The 15,722-nt window shown below is 38.4% G+C and overlaps 1 long non-coding RNA gene across 4 annotated transcripts in view; it reads left to right on the forward strand.

Moving 5' to 3' along the window:
- The window catches only part of LOC133246262 (uncharacterized), a 508,266-nt gene that overhangs the window by 387,304 nt on the left and 105,240 nt on the right, over window positions 1–15,722 (forward strand). The gene's annotated exons all lie outside the window — the stretch shown is intronic.

Genomic DNA, 15,722 nt, shown 5'->3' on the forward strand with positions numbered 1-15,722 from the left:
TCTGCCTTGAAGTTAGGCCTGTCCAATTTTGATCATCTTTATTTATTAGAGATTTATTTCATTATTTGACTTATAAATGACACAGCATGAAGCTACTTATTTTTTTTATTTTAAAATTATTGCCTTTCTATAATTTATTTACCTTACCACTAACTAGTGAGCCCTTAGCATGCATGAGGCTGTTTTCCAACCACACAGAAATAATAATATCTATTCTTTTCAATGGAGAAGGCAATGGCACCCCACTCCAGTACTCTTGCCTGGAAAATCCCATGAATGGAGGAGCCTAGTAGGCTGCAGTCCATGGGGTTGCTAAGAGTCAGACACGACTGAGCGACTTCACTTTCACTTTTCACTTTCATGCATTGGAGAAGGAAATAGCAACCCACTCCAGTGTTCTTGCCTGGAGAATCCCAGGGACGGGGGAGCCTCTTGGGCTGCCGTCTATGGGGTCGAAGAGTCTGACACGACTGAAGTGACTTAGCAGCAGCATTCTTTTCAAATTGTTTTCCTATATAGGTTATCATAGAATATTAAACAGAATTCTCTCTGATATAATTAGGTCCTTGTTGGTTATCTGTTTTAAATATAAGAGTGTATACATGTCTATCCCAAGCTCCTAATCTTCCCCTCCCCCTAACCTTCCCCTCAGTAACCAAAAATTTGTTCTCTAAATTCTGAAAGAGATGGGAATACCAGACCACCTGACCCGCCTCTTGAGAAATCTGTCTGCAGGTCAAGAAGCAACAGTTAGAACTGGACATGGAACAACAGACTGGTTCCAAATAGGAAAAGGAGTTCGTCAAGGCTGTATATTGTCACCCTGCTTATTTAACTTATATGCAGAGTACATCATGAGAAACGCTGGACTGAAAGAAGCACAAGCTGGAATCAAGATTTCTGGGAGAAATATCAATAACCTCAGATATGCAGATGACACCACCCTTATGGCAGAGAGTGAAGAGGAATTCAAAAGCCTCTTGATGAAAGTGAAAGTGGAGAGTGAAAAAGTTGGCTTAAAGCTCAACATTCAGAAAACGAAGATCATGGCATCTGGTCCCATCACTTCATGGGAAATAGATGGGGAAACAGTGGAAACAGTGTCAGACTTTATTTTTGGGGGCTCCAAAATCACTGCAGATGGTGACTGCAGCCATGAAATTAAAAGACGCTTACTCCTTGGAAGGAAAGTTATGACCAACCTAGATAGCATATTCAAAGGCAGAGACATTACTTTGGCAACAAAGGTCTGTCTAGTCAAGGTTATGGTTTTTCCTGTGGTCATGTATGGATGTGAGAGTTGGAGTGTGAAGAAGGCTGAGCACCGAAGAATTGATGCTTTTGAACTGTGGTGTTGGAGAAGACTCTTGAGAGTCCCTTGGACTGCAAGGAGATCCAACCAGTCCATTCTGAAGGAGATCAGCCCTGGGATTTCTTTGGAAGGAATGATTCTAAAGCTGAAACTCCAGTACTTTGGCTACCTCATGCGAAGAGTTGACTCACTGGAAAAGACTCTGATGCTGGGAGGGATTGGGAGCAGGAGGAGAAGGGGATGACAGAGGATGAGATGGCCGGATGGCATCACTGACTCGATGGATGTGAGTCTGAGTGAACTCCAGGAGTTGGTGATGGACAGGGAGGCCTGGCGTGCTGAAATTCATGGTGTTGCAAAGAGTTGGACACTACTGAGTGACTGAACTGAACTGAACTGAAGCCTATGAGCCCGTTCATGTTTTGTAAATAACTTCATTTGTATCATTTTTTAAAGATTTCACCTATAAACAATACCATGTAATATTCATCTTTCTGTCTGTCTTACTTCATTTAGTATGATGATCTCCAGTTCCATCCATATTGCTGCAAGTGGCATTATTTCATCCTTTTTATGGTTGAATAATATTCCATTGTGTATATGTACCACATCTTTGTTATCCATTCATCTTCAATGGACATTTAAGTTGCTTCCATATCTTGGCTATTATAAACAGTGCTGCAATGAACATTGGGGTGCATTATCATTTTGAATTACATTTTTCTCCAGATAGATGCCTAATAGTTTATTGCTGTATTTTTGAGGAACTTCCATAGTCTTCTCCATTGTGGCTGTACCAATTTACATTCCCATAACAGTGTAGGAGGGTTCCCATTTACCCACACCCTCTCCAGCATTTATTGTTTGTAGACTTTTTGATGATGGCCATCTGACTGGTGTGAGGTGATATATCATTGTACTTTTGATTTGCATTTCTCTAATCATTAGCAATGTTGAGCATCTTTTCATGTGCCTCTCAGCCATCTGTATGTTCCTCTTTGGAGAAATATCTATTTCAGTCTTATGCCCATTTTTTGATATTGAGTCCCATGAGTTGTTTTGAGGATTAGTCCCTTGTAGTTTGTACTGTTTGCAAATATTTTCTGCTATTCTGTAATTTGTCTTTTCGTTTTATTTACAGTTTCCTTTGCTGTGCAAAAGCTTTTGAAAATTAAATCTCTGTTCTCAAAGGAGTGTCTGTTCTACATTCAAATGTTGGTATTCTCGTATATATTCTCTCTTTTCCACTCCTTCCCCTTCTTGTGTCTTCAAACTTTATTTTTACTAAACTAAACCTTTTGCGAAAGGGTTCTGAGGAGAATGGCAGCTTGAATGCTCACCAACACTCCACCTCTCAATTGTTTCTTTGTTGAAGGAGGCAGCAAGAATACTCTACCAGTCCCAGAGAGGTTTAATACTTGATAATCTGTGATATCCCTGGGGGAAAGTAGTGCCCACCCGCACATGAAGAGTCCTGGGAGTGTAGCCTCTGTCCTGCTGACCCTCAGGACCTGCAGGAAAGTTAAAAACTGAGAGAGGGCTGCCTGTTAAATGTAAGACACTAGAAAGATTCTCAGTAGTTGATATCTGGTCTGTAGTTTTGTTTTGCCATCATTTTGTCTGTTGTTTCTATTGACTTGAAACAAATAGACTGCCAGATATTTGTCCAACAAAGTTGGGTTTATTGAGGACCAGCAGAGACTTGCACTTGGGGATCTGCAAATATGGCAAGCTATGTGCAAATCCCCACACAACAAGGGAAGGAAAAAGCTTTTATAGACAGAAAAATAAAGTTGGGGAAACAACAAAAGGTCTGTGGCTTTTCACTGCTTGAGTCCTTGCCAGGAAAGAGGAACTTTCTTCTTCCTCTTGGGCTCTGTTACTGTAGCAGGGTGTGAGAGCACCCTCTTCTGGTCTTCTAACTCTATTTAATTGAGATCTGTTTATTAATTTTTGCATTTCAAAATCATATACCCCAGTACATGATGTATGGAAAAAATGAGACAAGAATAGGAACATTGAGTGATAAAGTAGATGGTTTTATTAAGCAGCAAGCACATATATAAAAAATATAACTTCAAAGAGTATGTGTAAAGAAGTAAACTCACAACTTCAGAGTGTTATTGGGAAAAGTTATAGGCAGAATGATCAGGCAATGACTTGAGAAGACATATTGGAAAAATAATTGAATTTGAATGAAATTTGGAGATATCAGTTCAATGAGGGATTGTGTTTAGATGAATAGAAACTAAAAAGATAATTTGAGTGAAGCTAGACTAAATTTCATGAAAAATGTTCATGTGTTTTGTACATATTACTTGAACAAAATTGTGGTGTTGGCATCTACCAAAATCTTTTATACTTTAGACTGAAATTTAAAATAATTTCAACAATTTTTTTCATTCTACATATCTGATACAAATTACGCTTTTTAGAATACAAATCAACTAAAGCATATTTTACTCATATAACTCACACATATACACATATACATAAATATATATGTGTGTATACACACACACACACACACACACATATATATATATGTAATGATGATTTTGCATACAGTCTAAAAAATTACCTTTTCTTATATACTCACAAATTAAAGGGATTTGATCACTGCTTTGGAAATGTCCACAAAATAATAAAACCGTCTCTGGGGACATTATTAATAGACCAATCTGATGAAAATGAAAAAAATACATTGAAATGCAGAACATGTTCTTGAAAAGATTGATGTATTAAATATTTATGCAAACACATTAAATTGGCAAGTGTATGAAAACATTATTACATATTCATCACCTTCACATTTCATCTTTTTGTAAGAACTTCTTTCCTACAAAACTAAAAGGGATGACTGTAAGTTTTCCAAAGTCACATTTTTCAAATTTTATAACATGGAATAGTTTGTTTTCAGAGTTTGTATTAATTCACATAAATAACAAAATGAATGTTGGAATTAGAAAAGACCAATAATTTACTAAAAACAGGAGTCAAGTGCTATTTCATCCTCAGTTTTCTCCTGCTTTGTTACCAACAACAAACTATCAAATAACAGAGATGGTGAGGACTCAACCTCAGGGGTGGGGAAAAATTAAAGTGGAAGTCTAAAATATCAAAGAGCGGTTTTTGCCATACATTGACATGAATCAGCCATGGGTGTACATGTTGTAAAGTAATTAGCCTCCAATTAAAATAAATAATTTTAAAAAAAAATCAAAGAGCAGGGAAAAGGTAGAAAAGGAAAGAAATGCAAGCAGAAGAGAACAGTAAACTGAGAGAAGCTTGTGCAAATGGGTAGAGGGATGAAAAAGTAGGATGATATAGGAGTGAAATAATAATAAAAGTAGGGTAAAAATCGAATAAACAGTGAAAAGTCAGGAAAAGTTGTAAGAGATGAAAGGAGAGTTCAGCAGGAAAAAAAAGAGGTAGAAATGGAGATGAAAGAAGGCTTAGAATACAGAACACTATATCAGCAGAATATGGCAGTTTATATTAAACTTGAATATTTTTAGAGCCTATATAGAATCATTTCAATTTCTGGCTTTTAATAAGAAGTATAGTAAATTTAAATTTTAATTTGAGTACTACTTTCCAAAGACCATAGGATTTTGGACTTACTGCACTCTAAGAGAATTTAAATACTTTGGAAATACATTTCTCCAAATGTACTCACTGGAGCCCCGTCCTATGTACTATATGAAAGGTCCCCTGCCTCCTCCAAATCTCTGAAGATCTCCAGGTTTTTGTTTCTGCTGCTCACTGCTCATGACTACTCTCATGCTACTGCCGAAGGCTGGATTCCTACTCCGTTTCTCCCCTTCCGTGCACTGCTTTCTCTTCCCTGTCCTGTTTCTCCATATACATGAAGTGCATACCATGGTCACGCAATCCCTGAAGCACCATTCTTTTAAGAAAAACAAAAAAACATTTACTGAAGAATAAGGGGTAAAAGATAGTGATTAAGCTCAGAACATCCGGAGAAGGCAATGGCAAGCCACTCTAGTACTCTTGCCTAGAAAATCCCATGGATGGAGGAGCCTGGTCGGCTGCAGTTGATGGGGTCGCGCGAAGAGTCGGACACGACTGAGTGACTTCACTTTCACTTTTCACTTTCACACACTGGAGAAGGAAATGGCAACCCACTCCAGTATTCTTGCCTGGAGAATCCCAGGGACGGGGAAGCCTGGTGGGCTGCCGTCTATGGGGTCGCACAGAGTCGGACACGACTGAAGCGACTTAGCAGCAGCAGCAGCAAGCTCAGAACATCATAGCAGCAGATAATAACGTCAAAGTAAAACAAGATTGTTTAGTTTGACAGCTTCTTGTTCATCCCTGTCTTGGTCTGGCTTGCATTTCATACTACATTGTTCTCTAGCTCAGACGGTAAAGCGTCCGCCTGCAATGTGGGTGACCTGGGTTCGACTCGGGTTGGAAAGATCCCCTGGCGAAGGAAATGGTAATCCACTCCAGTACTCTTGTCTGGAAAATCCCATGGACGAAGGAGCCTGATAGGCTACAGTCCATGGGGTCGCAAAGAGTCGGACACGACTAAGTGACTTCACTTATTCTCTCCCAAGAGATTGGTTTCCCACATCCTTCCCTTCCTCCCATTCAGGGATCCCCAAACATGCTTCCCCATGGTCAGGAAAATATTCAATGTTCTTGCTATTTTATTAAGCAGAGTGGTTTATTTCATTTTGTATAACCACTCTGCATGTATTTCCCATGGATGCTGTACCAATTTACCCCAGACTGTGGCTTAAAACAACAGAAACTGTCTCACAGTTTTCGAGGTCGGAAGTCTGAAATCAAGGTGTCAGCAAGGCCATGCTCTCTCCCACATTCTAGGGGAGATTCCTTGCCTCGCCTCTTCCCAGTCTCTGGTGAGGCCAAGCATTCCTTGGTGTTCCTTGGTTTCTGGCTGCATCACTGATTTCTGCCTCTTTCTTCACATGACCTTCTCTGTCTCTCACAAGGATTCTTGTCACTGAATTTAGGGTTCACTTGAGTAATCCAAATGGTTTCATCTCAGGATCCTTAGGGCATATCTTTTGGCAAGCCATCACTCAGCCCATTACACAGTCTGTCTAAGCAGACTAATTTTCTCAACCTTCACAACAAAAGACAGATAAAATTTCCCAATTTAAAGAAGAAAAAATAATACTGTTTCTCAGAATAATTCTATAGTCCTTTTGGGGCTTTTAGAGTCAGACACGACTGAGCGACTTCACTTTCACTTTTCACTTTCATGCATTGGAGAAGGAAATGGCAACCTACTCCAGTGTTCTTGCCTGGAGAATCCCAGGGACGGGGGAGCCTGGTGGGCTGCTGTCTATGGGGTCACACAGAGTCGGACACGACTGAAGTGACTTAGCATAGCATAGCATAGCATAGCATACTGTTAGATTTTAAGTGATGTTTGTCTTCTCCTAAAAATACCCCAACCTTCAAAATATGGTTAAAAGAGCATAACATTTAAAAAGAAGGGAAAATTATTTATAATACCAGAAGCTAATATATATTTATATAAATGCCTTTATAATTTATATTTGTATATGTGTTTGTATATACATGTATTTGTAAAAATACATACTGTAATCATGATGTGTTTACAGATCTATACTGTTCTTAATCTTAACATATAAGAAATCTCTTCAGTATTTTAGCATATTTAATTTATTATTTTTCATTTTTCATTTTAATGAGGAAATATTTAATAATTGTAAGAAAATACAAATGGAAAAATTAATTATTTAAAATTATACCCCCAAAATAATCAATTTGGGGACACATACATCCTTATTTTTCTCATGCAGTTATGTCTCCATAAACCTATACCTGTAACAGGTATATGAATCTATCAGATCAGATCAGATCAGATCAGTTGCTCAGTCGTGTCCGACTCTTTGCAACCCCATGAATCTCAGCACGCCAGGCCTCCCTGTCCATCACCAACTCCCGGAGTTCACTGAGACTCACGTCCATCGAGTCAGTGATGCCATCCAGCCATCTCATCCTCTGTCGTCCCCTTCTCCTCCTGCCCGCAATCCCTCCCAGCATCAGAGTCTTTTCCAGTGAATCAACTCTTCACATGAGGTGGCCAAAGTACTGGAGTTTCAGCTTTAGCATCATTCCTTCCAAAGAAATCCCAGGGCTGATCTCCTTTAAATCTGCATTTATTTATAGTTTTAATTAGAACAAAAATCATATCATTCTTGTTTAGAATTGATTTTTTTTCATTTTTCCAGTTAATGTTATGATATACTTTTTATTTTAAATTGCTTTATAATAGTATTATTATTCTATATACAATATATATGTATATATATGGTATACCATTTTGATGCTCTATAAATTAGTTTCATTTGAGATTATTTTCATTATTAAAATGAACACTTAATAAACATACTTTACTACAGTCTTTATAAATATATGTAATTATTCTCTTAAAATTAATTGTGTATAGTCTTTATAAATATATATAATTATTTCTTTAGGATTCTCATTGGTGAATTTGCTGAATCATAGAGTATGTATGTTGTGGCAGAGACTGGTAGTCAGTCATCCATCCAAATTTCTGTTCTCTGCTTTTTAGGTCCCAGGAATTTTATTTCCCAGTTTCATGTACAGTTGCAGGTGACCACGTGACTGAGTTCTAACCAATGGATAGAAGAGTGTTATTTCACACCATCTGTGGGCTAGCTTCTTTACAAGCAGATGTACTTCCTCTGGGCTCTCTTTCCCCTAGGCTGCCTGTAAGCATCAGAGAAAGAGGTCTGAAGGACAAAAGAAAGCTGTGTCCCTTAGTCACCAGGTGGAGGGAGAGACCCTTTTACTGGACCAGGAATGTCTACCTCAGAGATTACTCAATTGAAAATTAACTTCTGTTGTGGTTGAGCCATTATGCATTTTGCCTCTTTTAAAAATTATTGTTCCAGGCTAAGTAATCCACTTGGTTTTAGAAGTTTTGATCCTTCATGTTAAGTTGCATTTCCCAAAGTCTGAGTAGTGAGTCTATCCTAGCTGTTTTTCAACAAAGTTATACTCACATGTTTATAATCAAGTTTAATATTTAAAGAAAAGGCCTGCCAACACTTTCTAGAGATTCTCTTACATTTATTCTTGGACATGACCATTATAATCATGTTGGCAATTTTCCTAAAGAGTCTTAAGAGAAATTGTTAAGGCTGTAGCTGATGTAAGATGATTAATTCTAGCATTTTTTTTTCAAGGTTAACCCTTATATATTCTTCTAATTATTCATTGCTATTTTGCTGTCATAGAATATTTTCTACATAGAAATTTCCAATGGTAAATTAAATGCTTGTATGAATTTCCCAGAAATGTGGAAATACAGAAAAATGGTAGGAATAAATCTGCAATTTTTTATATGGGTTGTATATATACAAGCAGAGAAGGCAATGGCACCCCACTCCAGTACTCTTGCCTAGAAAATCCCATGGATGGAGGAGCCTGGAAGGCTGCAGTCCATGGGGTAGCTAAGAGTCGGACACGACAGAACGACTTCACTTTCACTTTTCACTTTCATGCATTGGAGAAAGAAATGGCAACCCACTCCAGTGTTCTTGCCTGGAGAATCCCAGGGACGGGGGAGCCTGGTGGGCTGCCGTCTATGGGGTCGCACAGAGTCAGACATGACTGAAGCGACTTAGCAGCAGCATATATACAAGTGATGATAAAAATAATCACAACAATAAGTCCAGTTAGCATTCATCACCACATGTAGTTACAGTATTTTTTTTCAAGATCCATTCTCCTAGTTACTTTCAAATATGCAACACAGTATTATTAACTAGAGTCACCATGGTGTGCATTATAGCCCTATGAGATATTCACTTTATAACTGGAAATTTGTACATTTTGAACCTCTTCCCACCACCCTACCTCAGGCAACTACTGATCTGTATTCTATATCTGTGAGCTCATTTTTGTTTTATTATTTGAAAAACAGGTATTTTTGAGAACTAAAAATATGTTATTTATTGCTTAAAATGAAATTAAAATAAATAGTAGTATATGAAGGGTTCTCTTTTATTTTAAATTCAAATATATATGTATATTGCAGGGATTTTGTCTTAAAATATCACCAACACAGAAAAAAAGCTATGTTAAAAAAATTATGACATAAAAACCCCATCAGGGCTTCCCTGGTGTCTTAATGGTAAAGAACCAGCCTGCAGGAGCTGCAGGAGACATGCATTCAGTTCAATCCTTGGGTCAGGAAGATCCCCTGAAAGAGGGCATGGCAACCCATTCCAGTATTCTTGCCAGGGAAATTCCAGGGGCAGAGGAGCCTGGCGGGCTATAGTCCATGTGGTCTCAAAGATTTGGACACAAATGAGCTACTGAGTATGCACGCATGCATGCCCACCATCCATGATAACTGCATTGTTCTCACATTCTGCATTTCCTTTAATATGGAACTCTAGAAATTTATAAGAAGATTAGCTGCAATGACTCGAATGGCAAACAATCTGCTGCAATGCAGGAGACCTGGGTTCAATCCCTGGGTTGGGAAGATTTCCTGGAGAAGGGAATGGCAACCCACTCCAGTATTCTTGCCTGGAGTTTCCCAGGGACAGAGGAGCCTGGCAGGGTCGCCAAGAGTTTGACACCACTGGGCAACCAACACTTTCACAGTTCAAGGGTTAAAATGAAATGTTCAATATTGAAGGAAATTAAGAAGTAAAGCTCTTTGAGGGGGGAATGGAACTATATTTATATCTAGAAGCTAATTAGATATCATGTCTTATAACTAATGTAGTTTAATTCATAATGAAAGTATTTCATTTAAAAAATGTTTAAATTTTCATTAAGACTTTTGGTGTTGGCATTTTGCCTGTGTAGTTGATTTGCATGAAGTGTGATTAATGATAAGTAAAGAAACAGTCTTACAGGTAGAGGGAGATGAAAAATTACCCTCGTAAAAGAAAATTTTATAGGACAACCATTTCAACAACAAAAAAACCCTCGATTTATTAAAATTTTATGACATAAAAAAGCTATGTGAAATGTTAACGAGATAAACTTATTAGTCAGTATGAGTTTGATTTGTTTACCCCAGGAATGAGTTTTCTAGGAGAAAGGCTCACAGTCCCACTCCTTTCTAGAAACTGCACAAAGTCACAAGGTAAATAACCAGTTCAGCACAATTTGACAGCACAAATCGAAACATTACAAAACAATTCATCTGTAAATAATTTAAAATATGAAAATAAACATAGTAAAAACTGAAGTCTTCTGGTATATTATTATTTTGTTGCTAGATTACACTCTCTGTTTCCTTTTGTTTGAAAGCAGGAATACCTTTAAGAAGACCAGATCCATTTTATAACTCATATGGGACTTTTTATATAGCTAATGGCATAACTGCTTTTATATACCTTTCATAAAATATAAGATATAAGAGCTCTGAGTCACATGATATGAATGATAAATATATAAAATTATATTTTAAATATGTGTGTGTGTATGTGTATGCTAAGTTGCTTCAGTTGTCGCCAAACTTTTGCAACCCCATGGATTGTAGACTATCAGGCTCCTCTGTTCATGGGATTCTCCAGACAAGAATACTGGCGTGGGTTGCCATGCCCTCCTCCAGGGGATCTTCTTGATCAGGGACTGAACCCTTATTTATGTCTCCTGCATTGGCAGGTGGGTTCTTTACCACTCGTATCACCTGGCTTCCCCAAAGTCCTATATAGATTTTGATAAAACCTAGCCTCCAATGCAGAATTATGATTGGTTCTCATACTTCTACTTTAGTAAAAACATTCACATTTGCTAATTTTCCTCCAGAGGATTTTCAGCTTGATGAAAGTAGGAGCCCATGGCTTATCCTTCTCTGATCATCCAAAGGCTGAATGATGCAGATAAAAAGACAGCATAGGTGTAAAGAGCCTAGGCTTTGAGTCAGACCCACATGAATTCTAGCTCTATCATTTAGCTCTGTGACCTTAGATAAAATCTTTAAATTCTCTGAACTTCAGTTATGTTACCTGCATTAAAGCAATTGGTGCAGAGATGGAATGGCATGATGAATATAAAGTAACTGGCAAATGGATGGCTCTCCATAAATATTTCCTCAACTTCCTTTCCTTAATTTATGCTGATACTGAGATCCTGGTATTGTTTCTTTTTTTCAATATGCAGAGTGGGATTGAGAAGAAGAAAAAAGGGAAAAGTTCTATATTCTTAAGGATTTATATGTCTTGTATCATGTCTAAAGTGATGAGAAGCAATTTTATAACACAACTGTGGTGTTGGAAAAGACTCTTGACAGTCCCCCTTGGACAGCAAGGAGATCCAACCAGTCCATGCTAAAGGAAATCAGTCCTGAATATTCATTGGAAGGACTGACGCTGAAGCTGAAACTCCAATACTTTGGCCACCTGATGCAAAGAACTGACTCACTGGGAGAAAACCCTGATGCTGGGAAAGAGTGAAGGCAGGAAGAGAAGGGGACAACAGAGGATGAGATGGTTGGATGGCATCACCGACTCAATGGACAAGAGTTTGAGTAAACTCCGGGAGTTGGTGATGGACAGGGAGGCCTGGTATGCTGCAGTCCATAGGGTCGCAAAGAGTTGGACATGACTGAGTGACTGAACTGAACTGAACTGGTACTAAAATTCATTTTAAATTTGAAGAGTACATACACTGAGGTTGAATTTTAGAAATGTGATCCTGGGAAATCAAGAATGGTCAAATCTGGAAAAGGCTCTTTGTGTTTAAATGAATTGGTGTTGTCTCTAAATATGAAAGGGCCATGTTCTAGGAAAAGAAGAAGGGGATCAGAGTTATAATGAATTGTACTACCATCCATCCTTCCAGACACTACTGGGATTCTGAGCACCAGCAGGCAGGATAGTAGCTGTTTTTCTTGGCATTTGTAGGCAGCAGAGCCCTCTTCTCTCTCCACAGTGTTGTCAGATTAGTGGCATAGCTTTGGGAAACTGTGAAGTGAACAAAATGCTAGGTAAGCAGCAAGGACTCCTGTTTCATTTGCTTGCTTATGTGTGTGTGTGTGTGTGTGTGTGTGTATGATTCTGTCATCTAAAGTTTTTTTCCACCTCCTGTATCCTTCAAAGACTCCTCCTTGAAGAGAGAAAATAGTGTAGAATGAATTTGGTGTTCTGTAGTTGGAGAGTTTTGGATAGGTCATATTTGATTGGTTGTGTATCTCTGAATTATTGTGGAGCTGTTGTGTCCTTCTCTTGATGACTCGGGGCAACATCAGTCAGTATTAGTCATTTCTCTATGATGTAGTTTTAATTAATGCAAATGATTGAACTGATTCTTTACTTGAACACTTGTCTTGGAAAATAATTTTAACGAATTCCATGAAGTCAGTTTGGTTTCATATTCTTTGCGCTGTATTCTTATAGTTCACAGTATAGATTTAGCTGTATGACTTACTGTTGTCTTCTTGCCAAATTAAATGTTGAAGTCTGAAGGAATCTTATCCTGTTTTCTTGACTTTGATTAATTCATCAGCACAGTCTTTGTTATTTGATTTGTTAGGAGACAGTAGTCAAAATGCTATACCTTGTGTGTTAACAGAGAGAGGGCCCCTTAGTCTCTCTTAACCCAGTTTTAAACTCCTGTAGGTTCATTTCAGAGAGGAAATATCACTATCTCACTATCTTAAGGGTTTTAAAGTTGCTGCAGAAAAAGAATGCTTTCTCATCTTCTCTCCTCACCTTTCTTCCTCTCTTCTTTTCTCCCTCCTCCCCACCTTCCCTTTTTTTTCTTTCTGGCAGTCTCTCTTTCTTGGAATGCCTTAAGCATAAGTGGGACTTTACCTCTGAAAATTTCTATTTAGTCATACAATCAGAATGATTAATTTTAATGAAAGAATCAAATGTATCTGTGGTCTCGCATACATATACATCTGACAAAATTAAGAAATTCTTTCTTTTTTCCCCCTGGCTCTGTGGTGGTCCAGGTTAGCATTGATGGGGCAGCAGGGTGCTAGACTTTTTTGCTGCTAGTTCTTTTCCCCCCATGGAAGGGGGCAGCCTAATTCACTTCTGTTGAGTGAAGCCCAAAGTGGAGCCCACAGAGCTAAACATCTTAGGAATCAGTGAACTAAAATGTATGGGAATGGGTGAATTTAATTCAGATGGCCATTATATCTACTACTATGGGCAAGAATCCCTTAGAAGAAATGGAATAGCAGTAATAGTCAACAATAGAGTTGGAAATACAGTTCTTGGGTACAGTCTCAAAAATGACAGAATGATCTCCATTCATTTCCAAGGCAAACAGTTCAACATTACAGGAATCCAAGGCTATGCTCCTACCACTGATGCTAAAGAAACTGAAATTGACCAATTCTGTGAAAACCTACAAGACCTTCTAGAAATAACACCAAAAATAGATGTCTTTTTCATCATAGGGGATTGGAATGCAAAAGTAGGAAGTCAAGAGATACCCTGAATAACAGGTGAGTTGGATCTTGGAGTACAAAATGAAGCAGAGCAAAGGCTAACAAAGTGTTTATCAAGAGAACATGCTGGTTATAGCAAACACCCCTTACCAACAACATAAGAGATGACTCCATCCATGGTCATCACCAGATGATCAATACTGAAATTAGATTGATTATGTTCTTTACAGCTGAAGATGGAGAAGCTCTGTTCCTTAGCAAAAACAAGACCTGGAGCTGACTGTGGCTCAGATCATGAACTCCTTATTTCAAAATTCAGGCTTAAATTGAAGAAAGTAGGGAAAACCACTAGGCTATTCAGAAATGACCTAAATCAAATCCCTTATCATTATATAATGGAGGTGACAAATAGATTCAAGAGATTAGATTTGGTAGAACTATGGATAGAGATTTGTAACATTGTATAGGAAATGGTGACCAAAATCATCCCAAAGAAAAAGAAATGCAAGAAGGCAAAGTGGTTGTCTAAGGAGGCTGTACAAACAGCTGAGGAAAGAAGAGAAGTGAAAGGCAACGGAGAAAGGGAAAGATATATCCAACAGAATGCAGAGTTCCAGAAAATAGCAAGGAGAGGTAAGAAGGCCTTCTTCAATGAAGAATGCAAAGAAATAGAGGAAAACAAGAAAATGGGAAAGGCAGAGAAGGCAATGGCAACCCACTCCAGTACTCTTGCCTGGAAAATCCCATGGACGGAGAGGCCTGGTAGGCTGCAGTCCATGGGGTCGCTAGGAGTTGGACACAACTGAGCGACTTCAATTTCACTTTTCGCTTTCATGCATTGGAGAAGGAAATGGCAACCCACTCCAGTGTTCTTGCCTGGAGAGTCCCAGGGATGGGGGAGCCTGGTGGGTTGCTGTCTATGGGGTCTCACAGAGTTGGACACGACTGAAGTGACTTAGCAGCAGAGATCTCATCAAGAAAATTGGAGATATCAAAGGCACATTTAATGTAAGGATGGGCATGATAAAGGGCATTAAATGGTAAGAACCTAACAAAAGCAGAAGAGGTTAAGAAGAGGTGACAAGAATACACAGAACTAATATACAGAAAAGGCATCATTAAGATGATCCAGATAACCAGGATGGTGTGGCCACTCACCTAGATTTGGGCATCCTGGAGTGTGAAGTAAAGTGGGCCGTAGGAACCATTATTATGAGCAAAGCTCCTGGAGGTGATAGAATTCCAGCTGAGCAGTTTAAAATCTTAAAAGTGATCCTGTTAAAGTGCTTCACTTTAACTTTAAATTTGCTGCATTTCAACAAATTTGGAAAACTCAGCAGTGGCCACAGGACTGGAAAAGGTCAGTTTTCAATTCCATTCCCAAGGACGGGCAATGCCAAAGAATGTTTAAAGGAGCATATAATTGCACTAATGTCACATGCTAGCTTGGTTATGCTCAAAATTCTTCAAGTGAGGCTTCAGCAGTATGTGAACTGAAAAATTCCAGATGTACAAACAAGTTAGGTTTAGAAAAGGTAGAGAAACCAGAGATCAAATTGCCAACATCTGTTAGATCATAAAGAAAGCAAGAGCATTCCAGAAAAACATCTACTTCTGCTTCACTGACTACACTAAAGCCTTTGACTGTGTGGACCACAACAAATTGTGGAAAATTCTTAGAGATAGGAGAACCAGAGATCAACTTGCCAACATCCATTGGATCATAAAGAAAGCAAGAGAATTCCAGAAAAACATATACTTCTGCTTCACTGACTCCACTAAAGCTTTTGACTATGTGGATCACAACAAATTGTGGAAAATTCTTGAAGAGATAGAAGTACCAGACCACCTTTGCTGTCTCCTGAGAAACCTTTATGTGGGTCAAGAAGCAACAGTTAGAACTGGAGATGAAACAACTGACTGGTTCAAAATTGGGAAAGGAGTTATGTCAAGGCTTTTATCGTCACCCTGTTTATTTAACTTATATGCAGA

Source organism: Bos javanicus, chromosome 4, assembly GCF_032452875.1.
Source record: "Bos javanicus breed banteng chromosome 4, ARS-OSU_banteng_1.0, whole genome shotgun sequence".
In the NCBI taxonomy this organism is placed as follows: Eukaryota; Metazoa; Chordata; class Mammalia; order Artiodactyla; family Bovidae; genus Bos; species Bos javanicus.